We start from the raw sequence: 17,007 nt of genomic DNA, 5'->3' as shown, positions 1-17,007 counted from the left end.
GTTGTGATGTGGGCAAACACAGCAACCAATTGTATGTATAGTATGATCCCACAAACAGTGATCATATCAACACTCACATAATCTGCTTTTTCAATGATATTGGTTGAAGGACAAAAGTTTGTACAGGGTACTAAGAGAACTCCCACGCTGCTCTTCGAATCTTCAAATGAAATCTTTTAAATCCAACTGAGAGCCTCAGTTTAGTGTCTCATCCAAAAGATGGCGCCTCTGAGAGTGCAGCATTCTCCTAGTACTATATTATGCCTAGATTATGTATCAGGTCTCTGGGGTGATCTTAAACCCACAACCTTCTGGCTCAGAGGCAAGAATGCATTTTCACCATTGCAGCTGCAGGGTGAGGACATCTTAATAGGTATCTGCCAAACATCCCCAAGAAGCTATAGTGATTGCTGCTATACTGAAATATAATTAGAATTGAATAAGAAAGCTAAAACATTGCAATAGCTAATATTCTTTTTGATGGTCATTTAATTTTTGTGAAAAAAAAGTGTGTCAGTAAAAAAGGCTATCTCTAACATTTGAAAGTGTCCTGATTATATAATATATAAATATCCTGAACAGAAACACTCACTCGTGTGACAAATTATAGCATTCAAAAAACATGGAATGATAAGAAAATGTAATTTCATGTGAAGGTGGAAAGTTGCACTGAAAAGCCACTTCACTCAGCTCTACTTTAACAAATGAACAAGCTGTTTGCGACACTTCAGTAGCAGTGGTATCTTGAGTCTTCTTTTCTGTAGAAAATCATGTTGGGAAACATATTTGCCAGGCTTAAAGAGGAACTTTCCATTGGCTGATAAAAGTAGTAACTGATGGAAGTCCCTCCCTCCACAGTGGGTAATGGAAAAAGTGATGTAGGAATTTCAGAATGTGAGCAAATATGCACTATGTGACCTCTGTTCTTTTATTTCCAAATCCACTCAAATGTTGGGGCCTAAAAGTTATGTGCTTTGCTTTACGCACTATACTTTTGTTATCAAAAGTAAACTAAGCTATAGACTGATCATTGTTAAATTCTATAGAACATTTCCTCGCTGAATGGTGGAAAGAGTGCTTCTATTAATGACATGTGTTTTAGATTTTCTCACTGTTGTCCTAATTATAGTAGGCAGCCAGATTTACATCACTGAATAAAGTCAGGCCAGATTTTCGAGGAGCCGTGTGTAAAAGCCTCAGCAAAAGTCCTCCAGATTACAGCTGAATCATTTTGCTAATGTGGAGCCACAAGATGTTCCTGATTTATTTATTTTTAAAAATTAGGCCACTTCTCTCCTGTGGAAATTGCTGACCCACAAAATCTAATCCTGGATCCTTCTGATCCAGCTGAGATCCATGGAACAGTCCCTGGAGGAATTAACAAAAATAAATGACATGGGAACCCTCCTTTAATAAGCTCCAGCTAATTAATGTAAATTGAAATGATTTCATGCTTAAATTGGACTACTTTTGATAATTGAAAAGGTAAATAATATTTTGAAGGCATGTTATTGGATCCTTCTGTGCTAGGTTTGTCAGAACATAGCCACAGTTAATGTATGACCAAATAGTTTTTGAAAAAGCCAAGGGTTCCTTTATCTGGAATGGTTAACACCATTTTGTTTTCTCTTAAAATGTCAAGAGTTTATAAGCATATAAGAGGTTGGCTATTAGCCATTTAGCTAATGTTTTCCACTGTAGGAATTGTGAAGTTATCAGCTAAATTAACCCTTGAAATACTTTGTGCTCATTCCAACTTTCAAAATGCAGAAATGTCTTTTGCCATACAATCTTTGCAGGATGCAGCCCTGATTTTCAAAACAACTGGAGTTGTGCACTGTTTACACGTTATCTGAAAAAAAAAACCTGGCGTTCTATTTATTAGACAAAGATGGGAATGCAAACAGAAAAATAATACAACCTGGATCTTAAAATATAAACACACAAATGTTTATAAGGTAATAAAAAATTTCAAGTCAGTTAAGTTCGGTAGGTTGGGGCAAAGGAAAAATATCAGTTGGAATGCCCCTGCAATAGCAGCAAGGTGGAAACAAGTTAAGGCTTTCTTCAATTGTGTCATTAGATTTTTTTGAAAATTGATGAGTTTCTGAGAGTTCCAATTATGCAAAGGGAATAGATTTTAGTGTTAGATGGAAATTCTTCCAGTCGCTGCCTTGGGTCTTCCTCAGATCTCGGCTGGCTTCATAAGACCATTTAATAGTTTCCCAAATCACATGTAAATTTTGAATGGTATGAAGTATGAACTTTCAGTGTGCAGTGGGAAACCTGGTTTCATTGTGTGACTTGTGGGTTACTAGTTCTAAGTTTTGTGATCTGTTCCATCTCAGATGGATGGCTCTAAGAACCAAGTGTGAAATTGGGTGTTAATTGCTTATCGTTAATAGGGCCTCCATGGACGAGTGCTGGTAAACGCAGATTTATCGTGTCTCATTAGCTTATTTCCCCAAGGCATTACTTTTAAGGTATTTCTTAAGGTTTCCTTTTATTTTAGAATGGGAGGGTTGTTCTTTCAGGTACAACAGTAAGTGTTTGACATCTGACAATCAGGTGTGCACCTGCCCATTATCTGAATATGTGCTGGTAAAAGCTGGGGCCCTTTGTGATCTGCATTGGATATCATGTCTTTCTTACATGCATTTCTTTAATCCTTCCAAAGGGAGGCTGCTGCACTTCAGTGAGACAAGACCAGGGAATAGAAATTTGTCTTGGCTGGAGATGCAGAATGAGCGATAATGGATCAGCTCCAGTTATATGCAGTGTCTGACATTCAGCTCCATTAACCGCAATGTTCCCTCCAAGTGGTGCAGCTGACGCAGAAGGGCTGCACAGGCTGTGTACAAGTTGGTGCCTTAAAGTTACTGCGAATGTATATTGTAACAGATGTAATCTAATGTTGATTTGATTCAAATAACTGCAGAACTCTTCTCTACAACAAAATAACTAATTAACATATACCATATTCTTCTCATTAGCAGGCTTGCTTGACTATTCCTGCCAACCCTCTGACCTATAGCACCATAGAAAAGTTACAGTACAGAAGGAGGCCATTTGGCCCATCTTGTCCATGCCAGCCTGAGGACACCCAGGTGCCCTTTCTAAACCTTCCTGCACCCGGCCCATAGCCCTGCAGCTAACAGCACTTAGGGTGCATATCAAGGTACTTTTTAAAAGAGTTTAAAGTTTCTGCCTCTACCACCAACTTGGGCAGCAAATTCCAGACACTCACTACCCTCGCGTAAAAAAAGTTCTTCCTCATGTCCCCCCTACACCTTCTGCCACTTATCTTGAATCTATGTCCCCGGTTCTAGAATTCTTCATCAAGGGAAACAATTTCATCCTGTCCACTCTATCTATTCCCCTCATAATTTTGTACACCTCAATCAAGTCACCTCTCAGCCTTCTTTGTTCCAGGTAAAATAACCCCAACCTATCCAATCGCTCCTTGTAGCTACACTTTTCTAACCCTGGCAACGTTTTTGTAAACCTCCTCTGCACTCTCTCCAGAGCTGTTACGTCCCTTCTATAATGTGGTGACCAGGACTGCACACAATACTCCAGTTGTGACCTCACCAGTTTTTTTTATACAATTCCAACATTATATCCTTACTTTTATATTCTGTACTTCTGCCAATGAAGGAGAACATTCCATATGCCTTCTTTACAACCTTGTCTACTTGAACTGCTGCCTTCAGGGACTGTGTACTTGTTACGCCAAGATCTCTTACTTCATCTACTCCTCTTAGTATATTCCCATTTATTGTGTAATTCCCGTAACTGTTTGACCTCCCTAAATGTATGACCTCACACTTCTCTATGTTAAAATCCATCTGCCACTTTACCGCTCACTCCATCAACCCATCTAGCTGAACCCTGAATAGCTTTGAACTTGAAAAGAGCAAGGTTTCCTTTGACAAACTAGGCTGCCTTCCCAGATTTAGTTGGCTGACTCACCATATCTGTTCCTTTCCCTCTGTGTTCCCACTAGATGGGAGGGCTGTCTTTCTGATGTCTTCTCAATTCAATGGTTCAACAGCAGGCTTACCAAGAAAACTGGTTACCTCGGTACCACTCCCTTCTCCACCTCCACTACCCTCCCCAATCCCAACCCTTGGACTGTTGGTTTAAGTAAAACATCTCCTTCTATGCATTCAAAAGGGAATTAGACTGCTTTTTGAAAAGGAAGACTGTGCAGGGTTATGGGGAGAAGGTGGGATAATGGCACTAAGTGCTCATATGGAGAGCTGGTGCAGACATGATAGGCCAAATGGGCCTATTCTGCACTGGAACAATTCTGTGATTCTGTGACACTCCCAGACACCATCCTGGATCTGGAACCTAGTGAAAATTTCCGACTATTAATCCGAAAATCATGCACCACATGCCTACATTTTCAATACTCAATCTTGGTGGGTGAGACTGCTTGTACTTATGACCCCTAATAATCTAACAATTTGGAATTCAACTTGTGGAAAGAGCACAACAAACGTGTTTTCTGAAGCATTTTTCTGAGGGTGGGGATTTATTTGTGGGTGTGTGGAGTTTGGGAGGCAGAAACATGCTCCTCAGGAAATTTCAGGGGTGCGGAAGTTGCACATTTTTGGTGCATTGTCCAGTAAGTTGGAAACCATTATTGTACTCTGAAAAGTGATAGGAATGCTACCTCCAACAAAAGGTTATTCACCAGACTCAGAAGAAGCCACGCCGTTAAGAGTCAGTAGCACTTACTACTGTTCTCCACACTCTTTGCTTTTACCGAGAGCAGCAAATGCTGACAGTTGGTTCATATATATCACCTCCCTGATTGTGTGAATTTTACATATATTTTACATCAATCCTGCAACTCTTCCTAATATTGTTTAGGTTGCCTGGTGTCTCCAATGCAAGTTACATATTAATCTCTGCAGAATGTCTCCCTCCGAAGATTTGAAAGAGGCACTGCCAGGTGCCGTTTCATCACAGGTCAATGCAGGGCACTTAATCACACAGTCATGCATGTGCATGCGTTCTAAGCACATATGGAAGGTATTTTGTACTGGAGCATTCTGTGGCAGTCTCAGGGCAGTGGTGTGACAATGTGGGAATTGAAAATCTAGTGCTTATTTGTGGCAGCAAATGCTGACGAGCAGACACAGCCTGTGAAACATTGACTGTCAGCATGAAGCCCTGACAATTGGTATGTGCCCCTTCTCAATCCAATGTTCCAGATGGAAATGCTTGGTTCCCTGTAAATGCATGAGTATAACCTTATTTAAGTTGCTTTCTTTGGGTCATTAAAAACTCATGTATTGTGCAATCAAATTAATTGTCCTCTGAAAGAACTAATGATTGTTTCCTTTTCAAGTTAATTGATTAAAAAAATAGTTTCTGCTCTTTGATTTTAAATCCATTCAGATTTAATCTCAAGGTTGACAGTTTGATGTGAGAACAGGTCACTAGCTGAAATTTTAATATTCCCTAACCATACTGACAACAAAAGCATTTTCAGGAGAGTTACTTTCATTTTAAGTTTGAGAAGAAAATTGTTTTGTCACCTGCTTTTCTAAATTATCTAAGCAATGGAAGCTAGATAATTTATCGTTTTGTTGGCTGTATGGCATGAGAAGGGCAAAATCCAAGTGCATCTAAGACACTATCACTGAAGTCAGGTTAATGCACATTCTGTATTGTTGAGATTATACTCTGAATATTTCTGTGACTGAGTGTGCTTCCGAAGGCCAGAATAGCACATGCAGAAACCAGAATAATCACAAATTCATCCACACGCTTCCCTTCCACCTGCTGTCAATTACATTCATGACTGGGCTTCCTGCTGGCAGAGTATTACCTCACAGAATGTAAAAGGGCTGTCTTTGCACAACTTAATCTAATGCAAAATGGTTGTTAAATGTGATTTTCCTGGTTTCACATACCACACGTGGGTCAGCAGTTCTCTTTGCATTTGCACTCAGAGACTAGGGTAATACAGGCTCAACCCAGTTACTTAAACGATTGGGATACAATGGGCAGATTTAAGCACGTAATGATAATTCGTCCTAAAGATCATTTGTCTGTTACATCCATCCATTAAACTCTCTCCCTGAACAAATCTCTGCCTATAAAACTGGCCACGCCATCTCAAATGAGAGTATCCACCAATTATGCTTATTCACAATGCAACCAAGATGTTCAGGTACACCAGGAAAGAAAAGGAATTCCACTACAATTTCTCAAATGCTTTTTAAAATAAAAAAATCCTCACTGTGATCCACTCTATGTTTTCTGTTTCTCTTAAATAGATGACAAATGCATGAATATCAGATACATTTAACACTGAATAGCTTCCCTGATTGCAGGCTTCTGAACATGCTCACATTTTAACATAGGTGTATGGGTGGGATTGGATGCGGATTAGGGGAGTAAGTGGGCAAAAATTCCAAGTGCATCGGAAACCAGGAACAAACACGCTGGCTTCCAGATGAAAGCAAAATACTGTGGATGCTGGAAATCTGAAATAAAAACAGAAAATGCTGGAAAAACTCAGCAGGTCTGGCAGCATCTTTGGAGAGAGAAACGGAATTGATGTTTCAAGTCTGTATGATATGATTCTTCTTCAGAGCTCTAAAGAAGAGTCATACAGACTCAAAATGTTTACTGTTTCTCCCTCCATAGATGCCACCAGAGCTGCTGAGTTTTTCCAGCATTTTTTGTTTTTATTTTATAATATATGTTATAAATGCTAACTTCCAGACTTTGCTGAGTTGAAACATGGGGCAAGCAGCTAATCCACTTCCAGGGGTAATGTAATGGAGGCCGAAAGCCTCAAATTTAGGCCAGTTTTACTGTGGTCAGCCGGGTTTTACAGGTCTCCAGTTGAGGACTGCTTCAGGGAGAAGGAAACCACCTTTATAGCATTCCTTGTGGGCCAAGAAGAGCAAGAATGCTTCCAGCCAGCCTGCCAGGCTCCCTCATCATAAGAATTCCCTCTCTCAAGCAAATCCCAACCATCCATCCCGAGATTGGAACCCCCCATTCCCCCCCCACCATCCCCACCACTCCCCCCACCCCCCATCACCCCCCACCGCCACTGCTGCAATCGGGGATCAAACATCCTCCCAGGGGCAGAGATCGGACCAATCTCCACATCTAAATCAAACCGCTAAGGTTGAGGATTGCACCCGACCCCCCCACTTGTGGGCAGCAGAATCAGACCTACTTGACCCCGTGACGTCCTGTAGATTGCATGCGGAGAAACCCGAACTTCCAATATTCCTGTGCACTACCAGACAGACCTGCACTCCCAACGTTTTGGTGCTGTAAGTGTGGTGTACAAATGATGGTTAAATAGGTTGAAACTTAAATTTTCGTGCTTGCAGCAGAAATATATTGCACACTTTCACCACTTTCCTTGGGCCGCGATTATTTAAGCTGGTTTAAAACTTGCAAGTGTTCTAATGAGGTTGGATGGATACCTTTCTGTAATTTAGCCTCGCGAAAATGGGAGAAACATTGAGCTCTTAATCAGGACTGACCATGGGGTTGCTCACATAGAAGAAACCGCAGGCCATGCAGTGCTCTAATCTTACCTATTTTGACTGGGTGCCAAATGTTGGCCTGATTCTTGCCCATCAGGAAATGTGGCCTTAAAAGTGCAATGTTCATTCCTCTTTCGCTCCAAAGGTAAATGCCAGTTTTGTGGATTTTTCTTCTGCCTTCACTGTGTGCTTGATTTTTAAAAAAGAATTTACAAATGGATACCAGGAACGTCACGTGCCACTAAAAGTAGGCGGCCTGCACCTGCCAATAAGCCACCAATCTATGTCCAAGTGTAGCTCCCAGACAATATTTATTTTTGATACATTCACAGGATGTGTGCTTCACTGGCTGGGCCGGCATTTGTTGCCCATCCCTTGTAGCCCTTGAGAAGGTGGTGGTGAGCTACCTCCTGGAGCTGCTGCAGTCCATGTGGTGCAGGTACACTCACAGTGCTATTAGGAAGGGAGCTCCAGGATTTTGTCCCAGCGACAGTGAAGTAATGACGACATATTTCCAAGTCAGGATGATGAGTGACTTGGAGGGGAACTTCCAGGTGTTGATGTTCCCATCTGTCTGCTGCCCTTGTCATAGAGAGTCATAGAGGTCTACAGCACAGAAAAAGGCCATTCGGCCCATTGAGTCTGTACTGGTCAAACAAGTACCTAACTATTCTAATCCTATTTTCCAGCGCTAGACCTATAGCCTTGTATGCCATGGCATCGCAAGTGCACATCTGAATACTTCTTAACTGTTATGAGGGTTTCTGCCTCTACCACCCTTTCAGGCAGTGAGTTCCAGATTCCCATCACCCTCTGGGTTAAAAAATTCTTCCTCACATCCCCTCTAAACCTCCTGCCCCTTACCTTAAATCTATGTCCCCTGGTTACTGATCCGTCCACCAAGGGGAAAAGCTCTTTCCTGTCTACCCTATCTATGCCCCTCATTTTATACACCTCAATCATGTACCCCTCCCCTAATCTCCTCTGCTCCAGAGAAAATAACCCCAGTCTATCCAATCTCTCCTCATTAAAACTCTCCAGCTCCACTCTCTCTAGCGCAATCACATCCTTCCTATAATGCAGATTCCAGAACTTCACACAATACTCTAGCTGCGGCCTAATCAGTGTTTTATACAGTTCCAGCATAACCTCCCTGCTCTTATATTCTATGCCTTGGCTAATAAAGGCTAATATCCCAATCTGCTTTCTTAACTGCCTTATCTACCTGTCCTGTTACCTTAAGGGACTGGTGGACATGCACACCAAGATCCCTCTGATCCTTGGTACTTTCCAGCGTCTTGTCCTTCTAGATGGTAGCAGTTGTGGGTTTGGAAGGTGCTGTCTAAGGAGCGTTGGTGAATTCCTGCAGTGCATCTTGTAGATGGTACACACTGCTGCTACTATACATTGGTGGTGGTGGGAGTGAATATATGTGGATGTGGTGCCAATCAAGCTGGCTGCTATGTCCTGGATGGTGTCAAGCTTCTTCAGTGTTGTAGGAGCTGCATTTATCCAGGCAAGTGGGGAGTATTCCGTCACACTCCCGACTTGTGCCTTGTAGATAGTAGACAGGCTTTGGGGAATCAGGAGGTGAGTTACTTATCGCAGGATTCCTAGCCCCTGACCTGCTCTTATAGCCACAGTATTTATATGGTTAGTCCAGTTCAGTTTCTGGTCAATGGTAACCCCTAGGATGTTGATAGTGGGGGAATTCAGAGATGGTAATGCCCTTGAACATCAAGAGGCGATAGTTAAATTCTCTATTGTTGGAGATGGTCATTGCCTCACACTTGTGTGGCACAAACGTTACTTGCCACTTGTCAGCCCAAGCCTGATATGTCCAGGTCTTGCTGCATTTGGACATGGACTGCTTCAGTATCTGAGCAGTCGTGAATGGTGTTGACCATTGTGCAATCATCAGTGAACATCCCCACTTCTGATGGACGGAAGGTCATCGATGAAGCAGCTGAAGATGATTGGGCCAAGGACACTACCCTGAGGAACTCTTGCATACATGTACTGGAGCTGAGATGTCTGACATCCAACAACCTCAACCACCTGCCTTTATGCTAGGCATAACTCCAACCAGCGGAGAGTTTTCCCCCTGATCCCTATTGACAGTTTTGCTAGGGCTCCTTGATGCCACACTTAGTCAAATGCGGCCTTGATGTCAAGGGCAGTCATTCTCATTTCACCTTGAGAGTTCAGCTCTTTTGTCCATGTTGGAATCAAGGCTGTAATGAGGTTGGGAGCTGAATGGCCCTGGCAGAACCCAAACTGGGCATCAGTGATTATTAATAGTAAAGAAGGACTACCTTCTCAAGTTCAAGTTCAGCAGAGCCAAATCCTGATTTTAACCTGTGTTGGGTTTAGGCTGGGGGTTTAAGAGGTGGGTAGCATTAGGATGGAAGGGGTGTGGGGCTATCAGGAGTCTCGCATACATTCCTCAGCATAAGGCTTCTACCATTTTAAAACCTGGGCCTCATTTAAATTCAATGGACAGACTGCCCCTGATCATGTGGAGAAAGGGACAACATACCTCATGCAATTTCTGACGTGACTCCTGAAACCTACTGCAAGTGACTTCTTTAAGCAAAGTTAGATCCCTTCCTTGGAGGACTCTTACACAGACTAATCACAACCCCCAATTTTCTGACAGCTCCCTAGAGGTCTTAGTGAGGAAAGCGAGGGTCAGGGAGGAGCAGCTCTTCCCCAAAACTCACATGGCATTCTCAAAGCCACTAGCAAGTAGGCCTGGACAGCGACAGCTGGGGATGTGGCCCTTAAGAGCCTCAAACCTCTGGGCGGCTGGGTCTTCCTTGACCATTCTCACCGGAGACTTAATCAGGGGAAGTCGGGAGGGTGATGGGGTCTCCAAACTGCAACTTCTCTCTGGATTATACAACTCACCCCCTCCCTCCTCCCAGCCTAGCTCCAGGGGGAGTTTTTAATTTCAGCCTTAATTTCTCCACCTTTTTCTTAACTGCAGCTCACAACAGGCATCTCACCTCCTTCCAATCATTTTCAACACTCCCCTACACTCCATCACATCACTCCCATACAATCACAAGGCCACACTAAAACATCATTCATTATGAAGGAGAAGACTGTTCATAGTTCCTGGGAATGAACCAAAATAGGTGAAGGAATTCCCCAGCATTATATCGACAGAACAAGAAGTCCTATACATCTCAGGTCCAGGTAGAGTTGTAAGTATTGGGGAAGAGAAGCTGGTGGCTATCCTAAGTAGGGTGCCCCTTCATTCATCTCTGCAATTATGCAGCAAGTTTAGAAACTTCCACCACAAATTCAAGACCATAAGTCCAGCTTCTAGTTTCCATTCTAACTTGCCTCTTCCCCGCTTTCCTCTAGGTCCTTCTCAGCAGCAGGAAGATTCTGCAGAAGAAGACACCTCAGAGAAGGTGACATTCCATTCCCTCCCTGGCTGAAGTCTGTGTGACTATCTAGGAGTTGAGTGCTAAGGGGGTTGAGGGCAGTTTCAGTTGTAATTAGCAGCTGGTATTTTTGGCTTGTTGTAGCATGCAGCCACACATGGGCATCATTCAATAGGCTGAACGGTGTCTGAGTCGCTTGAATGGGGCAGTGCTAAAATGGTAGCAGGTTCTGAAGTAAACTTTGCGTCCTTGGGGCAACTATCTCATGTAGCAAAATGTTATGCAGCCTTTCAAAGCAGCTTTCCTCAGGTCTCCCTTCTTCTCATACATTTGGAGCCAAGTCCTGTGGGGTTTGTTGGCAACACGCGGCCTGCCACCTCCTGCCAAGCTTGTTGCACTGATTTTTCTATAAAGGGTTACTTTCAGGTCATGCCTACTTCACTTTGTCCAGCATGCCCTCCAGCGTATCATTAGTGAGTCTGAGCATGTTTAGGCAAGGCCCTTTCACGCTGTGGGAATTTGACAGCTGAAACCTCTGCCCTTATTGCTGTACTTGCAATGAAATTTGTTTCCAACCACTGTCCGTGTTTTGGAGAGATTGCAGTGAATGTTTCATTGTTCTTCACTGGTATTCATGGCGAGCTTCCACCAAATAATAAAACCAGTAGCGCTCACAGTTGATTAAAAGTTTGTGAATTTTATCTGATCTGTTCCCAAAGCCCTATTAATAATTATACACAAACAGCCATTATTTCAGCTGTGATAACTGCACTATCCAACAGGTCAAAGTGATGTGGAGGATAATGGTCAGGATATGGCCAGGTTGATAGTACGGACAGCAAAGTTTGTCAAGTCTTTTCTTTATGTCTACTGTGCAACACATTGGTGATGGTATTTGTGCAGCAGAATCAGGAAATGAAGCCAATTACAACTTATAAATATTCTTCAACTAAACCATCAGAGGATAGTCCTACCTCCACATTCTTACCAAACTACAATGTAAATACTCCACAATCTAAGTTCATGGACTGGTTTTGAGACTTGATATTTTCTGCCTAAAGAACAACGTGGTTACTCATTGGAAAACTACTGGTATATAACCATATAATTGAGGAGCCCAGTGTATCAAAATACAAAATAACACTTGTAGAATAATCATTACCACACCTAAATTGACTTTGTAGAAATAAATTTTATTTCTGGAACTGTCAAGATGTCATCTTACAATTAACCATCAGGGGCAGCTTCGTGCTTCAGGGAGATTGAAGCATTCTTTCGCACGCATGCGTGAAAGAGCACTGGCCCCGACTTTCCCTCCTCCCCTCTGCTCGCACTGGTAGCGCTGAGCACTACAGCTCGCATATTACGTTGGGTGGGTCTTAATTGGTCCACCTACGTAAAATGGCGGCGCGGAGCCAATCGCGGGCAACCCCTGCCCACTCCTGCCGAGCCTGCCTGCCACCTGAAAAATTCAGGCCATAAAACATTTATGAAACAATTCAGTGATCCAGTGGTCTAATTAACTGGGTACGACAAAGTAAGTGAATAAGCACCTTTGGAGGTGAGGAAATGCCTATGAAGTAAGAGAGGAAGTTGTTGGGTAAGTCAGTTCAGAACAATCTCATCCATCTCCTAATACCTAGCTGCAAAGCCAGTTCAATGCAATCATTAACCTCAGTGATGACTGTTGTGGGGAGTCAAAATGAGTCGCGCACTTCATCTGACCCACTTACATTCCTTCCCCCACTCCCCCCACTGGCTCTAAGAGGACAGGGAACTTGTGTCCTTATCAGTTAGGGGCCCAACCACGCAGAGATCTGAACTTCAGCTAGTTTCCCTCTGGAGAGGAGTTTCTGACCCAAAAACAGACCCGGCTCCTGCTTCCAGCTTCTGTGATGAAAATTCAGCTCTAGAGTCAAAAGGTTCCTTAGGATATCCCCATGAAATTGAGGTTGAGTTTGACATAAATCCCTACAGGATCACAGCCTATTTTGGAACCATTTGAAAACCAGCTCTTAGACCAAGGACGGTTTCTTGTAAAATACTTGGGTTCAGTAAGTTTGCCAGGTTATTCATGATATTAGAAAGCTGATCAGAAAATGTATAAATTCAAATTGACAGATAACAGTTTTTAATTTTTAAATGCACTTTGCATCCGGTCAACAGCTGCACTGCAAAGGGTCATCCAAGACAATGTACTTTGCATTCTCATCATTCTAGCATTTCTTTTTCCCACACTTTTGATCCTCATAATTAAGATTGCTAGTTGTGTACCAGTGCACCTTTAAGTTTGGGGCAGTTTATCTCAAGTCTTCATGCCTAACAGTTTAATTGATTTAGGTTCCAATCTTAGTCTAAAACACAGAAATAAGGCTTATAACAAAGGACAGAACTTTTAAGCTGCCCATTGCAGGCTGTTGCTCTGCAAAGCCAGAAATCAGAAAATCAATGAGAGAGCTTTCCTTTTTCCACTCTCATATCACTGTTCAGAAACTTTGTTCAAAGTTATAACTGGATTTTTTACACTGATCTGAGTGCTAACTATTCTTGAAGAACCAATCTGATGCTCAAAAAGTAATTTTACATTTGTGGAATGTTGCTAAATGTCCCTATTTTGATCAATTATAGTATGGTGTAAACTATGTGTTATGATCAGGTGAGATGGGATCTCTTTTTCCACTCCTTGTTTGACCACGAAAGGTTTTTTTTGAATAGGATATCCTTGCCAATTCAGTGAGTCGAACTGTTTATGTACTGTGATAATAAAAGACACAATCAGGCACAACCTGAGTTTTGACAAAGAAAAGAGGATAGCTTTTATTGTAATTAACCCGGTCTAAGTGAAGTAATAAAATCTACTCGGGCTTACACACACACACTCAAAGTTCACACATACAAATAGGTTACAGAGTGGGGTGTACAACTTGTGGAGTTTAGTGACTTGGCTGACTTCAGGCTGAATTCAGTGGACCTACTGCTTTCTCTCATCAAGGCAATTTAATGATGTAGATGGATGATTTGTTTGTTCTTCTGGAGACCGTAGTGTGGGGTTTAGTTCCTTTAAGAAGTCTTTGCCTGCAGACCCTGGGTAATTACAATCAGCAAACAAGGTTTGAAAGCTTGAATGTTTGGTTGGAGAGAGAAAGAGAGAGGAAGTAAGGTCCCTCTTTCAGGTCTTCCTTCTGTATATTGGCTGCTTGTCCTGTACTGCAGGGAAAACATGCGCTTAAAACATACAAAGGAGTGGGCTTGTCACGCGACCCTTTCTGTCCAGCTGTAATTCAAACATGGTTGTAGTTAATGCACTCCAGTGTAACTTGATTAGTTCATGTCTGGGAATCCCCCTTTCAGTCAGGGTCCCATTGACTAAGCGATTAGGTTTATCTCAACCCAGTAGTGTACCGCAGGTGATTGGCTTGATGATTTGCTAATGGGGATAGGCTATATGGTTCACTCATATTCCCCTGAGGTCATTGACTTTGATGGGATTTTGTAGACATGGGGTCTGCAATGGTTTGCAGATAATGGGTTGGAACAAAGACAGATGAAGATAAAACAATACTTTAAAAAATTGAATTAAGCTCAATCTCTGTTGTTTCTATGCAGGCCTGGTGTTTTTAAAATCATGATGTTGTGTTGTCTGTAGTGAAGGTTTTGAAGTTATAGAATTACCTCAACAGCTGCGATGGCTTCCATAGCTGACATTTGGAGGTCGCTTGCCGCTTGCACAGGTGAACTTTGTAGATAGAATCAGGTTTACAAGGTGGAGAGAAGGTTCTGTTCTGCAGGCATGGCACTTTTAGCTGCCTAGTTACTTTACACTAGAACCACTTGGCAGTTTCTGGATACCTTGCTCTCTCTCTGTTGCAAGCATTTTTTTTCTGCTACGCTGAAGCAGTGTCAAGCTGGTTCAAGTTATATTTGAAAAACAGGTTCAATTTTCATATTCTATCTTTAGCAGAGAATCAAGATGGCCAATGTATCATGTGATCGGGGAAAAATGCCAAGTTGACTTCCAAATAATGCATCAGCATTTCAAGCAGCCTTTCTCCCACCTGTGGTTCTTAGCTTTCTTTCTGGCTGAGGTAGAATTTGCATTCTTACAATGAGGTGTTGAAAAACTTTGTTATCTCTTGGACGAGACCACAGTTAACCGTAATGAAATATTTGTCTTTTGTCCTCTTGGAAGGTAGCCACAGTCTGACCCACAAAACTGTCTGGTAGCTTGGAGCCATTTTGAGAACTGTCTTTAAGCTCAGCCCAAGGTTTTAAAATGTTACATTTAGAAGAGTTTTTCTGAAAGTTTGTGATATCATAACTGAACATCCTAACAATCCTTTAAATAATAAACAAGAATTTTGCTGTATTTTAGCTATCAGTAATAAGAATCAGGATGCTTGTTGCTAGCAGTTCCACTGGAAAAGTCTACTTCAATCTCATTTCCTTGCCTTTCCCTGGATCCTTTTTTATTCTTCCTTTGTCTCAGCCTTGGCTTAGTAGTAACACTCACATCTGAATCAGAAGTTCATTGGAATCAAGCCCCACTCCAGAGGGGTTGAGCATATTATCTGGTCTAGTCTTCTAGTGCGGTGCTGATAAGGTGCTGGCACTATCAGATGTGCCATCTTTTAGAAGGGACATAAAACCAAAGACCAGTCTGCCCTTTTAGGTGGGCTTAAAAGAACCCATCAATAAAGAGTAGGGGATTTCTCCTGGTGCCCAAATCAACATTCATCCTTCAACTAACATCACAAAAATAGAATATCTGGTTTGTGGGATCTTGCAGTGTGAGAATAGGCTGCATTGTTTCTGTTCATCACAAGAGCGATTATACTTTACAATGACTTAATTGGATTCAAAATGCTTTGGGGCATGAAAGGCACAATATAAATGCAAGGCTTTTCTTTGTTTTCTTTTAAATACTCATTCAAATTGCCTTTTAATTGATTCCAATTATTGAACATGATGCAGAATATATGTTGAATTGTCACGACTTCAAGTATTAAAACTTGATTCATTAATAAAAGTGTCAACTGGACTTTCTGTCATGAAGATAATAAAGCAAAGAGCAAGTGAGGTGAAGCAGGGGAACCAGAGACACAGCATGAAGTGATGCCATGTCGCACCATATTCTAGCACCTGAACTTGGATAGAGACAATGGTGACACAGATTATGATCATTGGAATTCAAAGGGACATGTCTGATACTCACTAATCCTACCATTGCGTCTGCAGTTCCTAGTAAAAGTATTTTTAGTTGAGAAGTTGAACCCATCAGATAACTGTTTTTAGGGAGTTGAGATTGGCCCAAGTTATAAACAAAGCTATCAACAGGCCAGTTAACACAGACTTTTGAAAAAAGATCACGGCCACCTTTCAGGCATTTTGGGGCAGGGTCAATTCTGCCAACTGGTTTTTCAACAAACTTAGCTCCACAGCTGCCTTACTTTAAGCATAGAAATAATCAGTAATGCTTTGGAATTATTAGACCAATCATTGTGTACCTCTAAGTGTGGGCACCCAGGAAATGTTAACTGCATCGCTTTGCCCCAACAGAACTCCTTTAATAAAATATTGCACATTTAAGGAGGAATTTTACGGAGTCTGCAAGAATAGGAAATGAGGCTGCAGAGTGAATGAACTAGGTGGAATGTAAAATCTAGATTTCCCGACAGTGGGTTGAGATGCAAAGATAATGTCAACGGTGTGTTTGAAGCACATTGAACCTCCCAGTATCCTGTGGCAGGTTCATACTCATAAAACATTTTCGTGTCATGAATACTCATTAGCATAAAACTTTTTTGTATCTACGTCCTGCCTTCAAGTTAAAGTCAGCAGCACGAGAATCTTGTGGCACCTGATTCATGTTTTGTTTAAAGTGCATCAGTCGGCTTTGCGTAATTGTGTGTAAGGTCAGCGGTTTTCCTTGTTTAACTCTGCTGCACAAGGGAGGGGAGCAGGAAAATGGCAGCTTGCATGGAGGCTCGGAATGGCAAGGGTGAGTAATTCATGGAGGGTGGGGGGATGGAGGTGGTAATAGTGGTATGGAGTGGGGTTGGGGGCATGGAGGAATGGAAGAG

Source organism: Carcharodon carcharias, chromosome 17, assembly GCF_017639515.1.
Source record: "Carcharodon carcharias isolate sCarCar2 chromosome 17, sCarCar2.pri, whole genome shotgun sequence".
Lineage (NCBI taxonomy): Eukaryota > Metazoa > Chordata > Chondrichthyes > Lamniformes > Lamnidae > Carcharodon > Carcharodon carcharias.
This window is presented reverse-complemented; position numbering follows the sequence as displayed.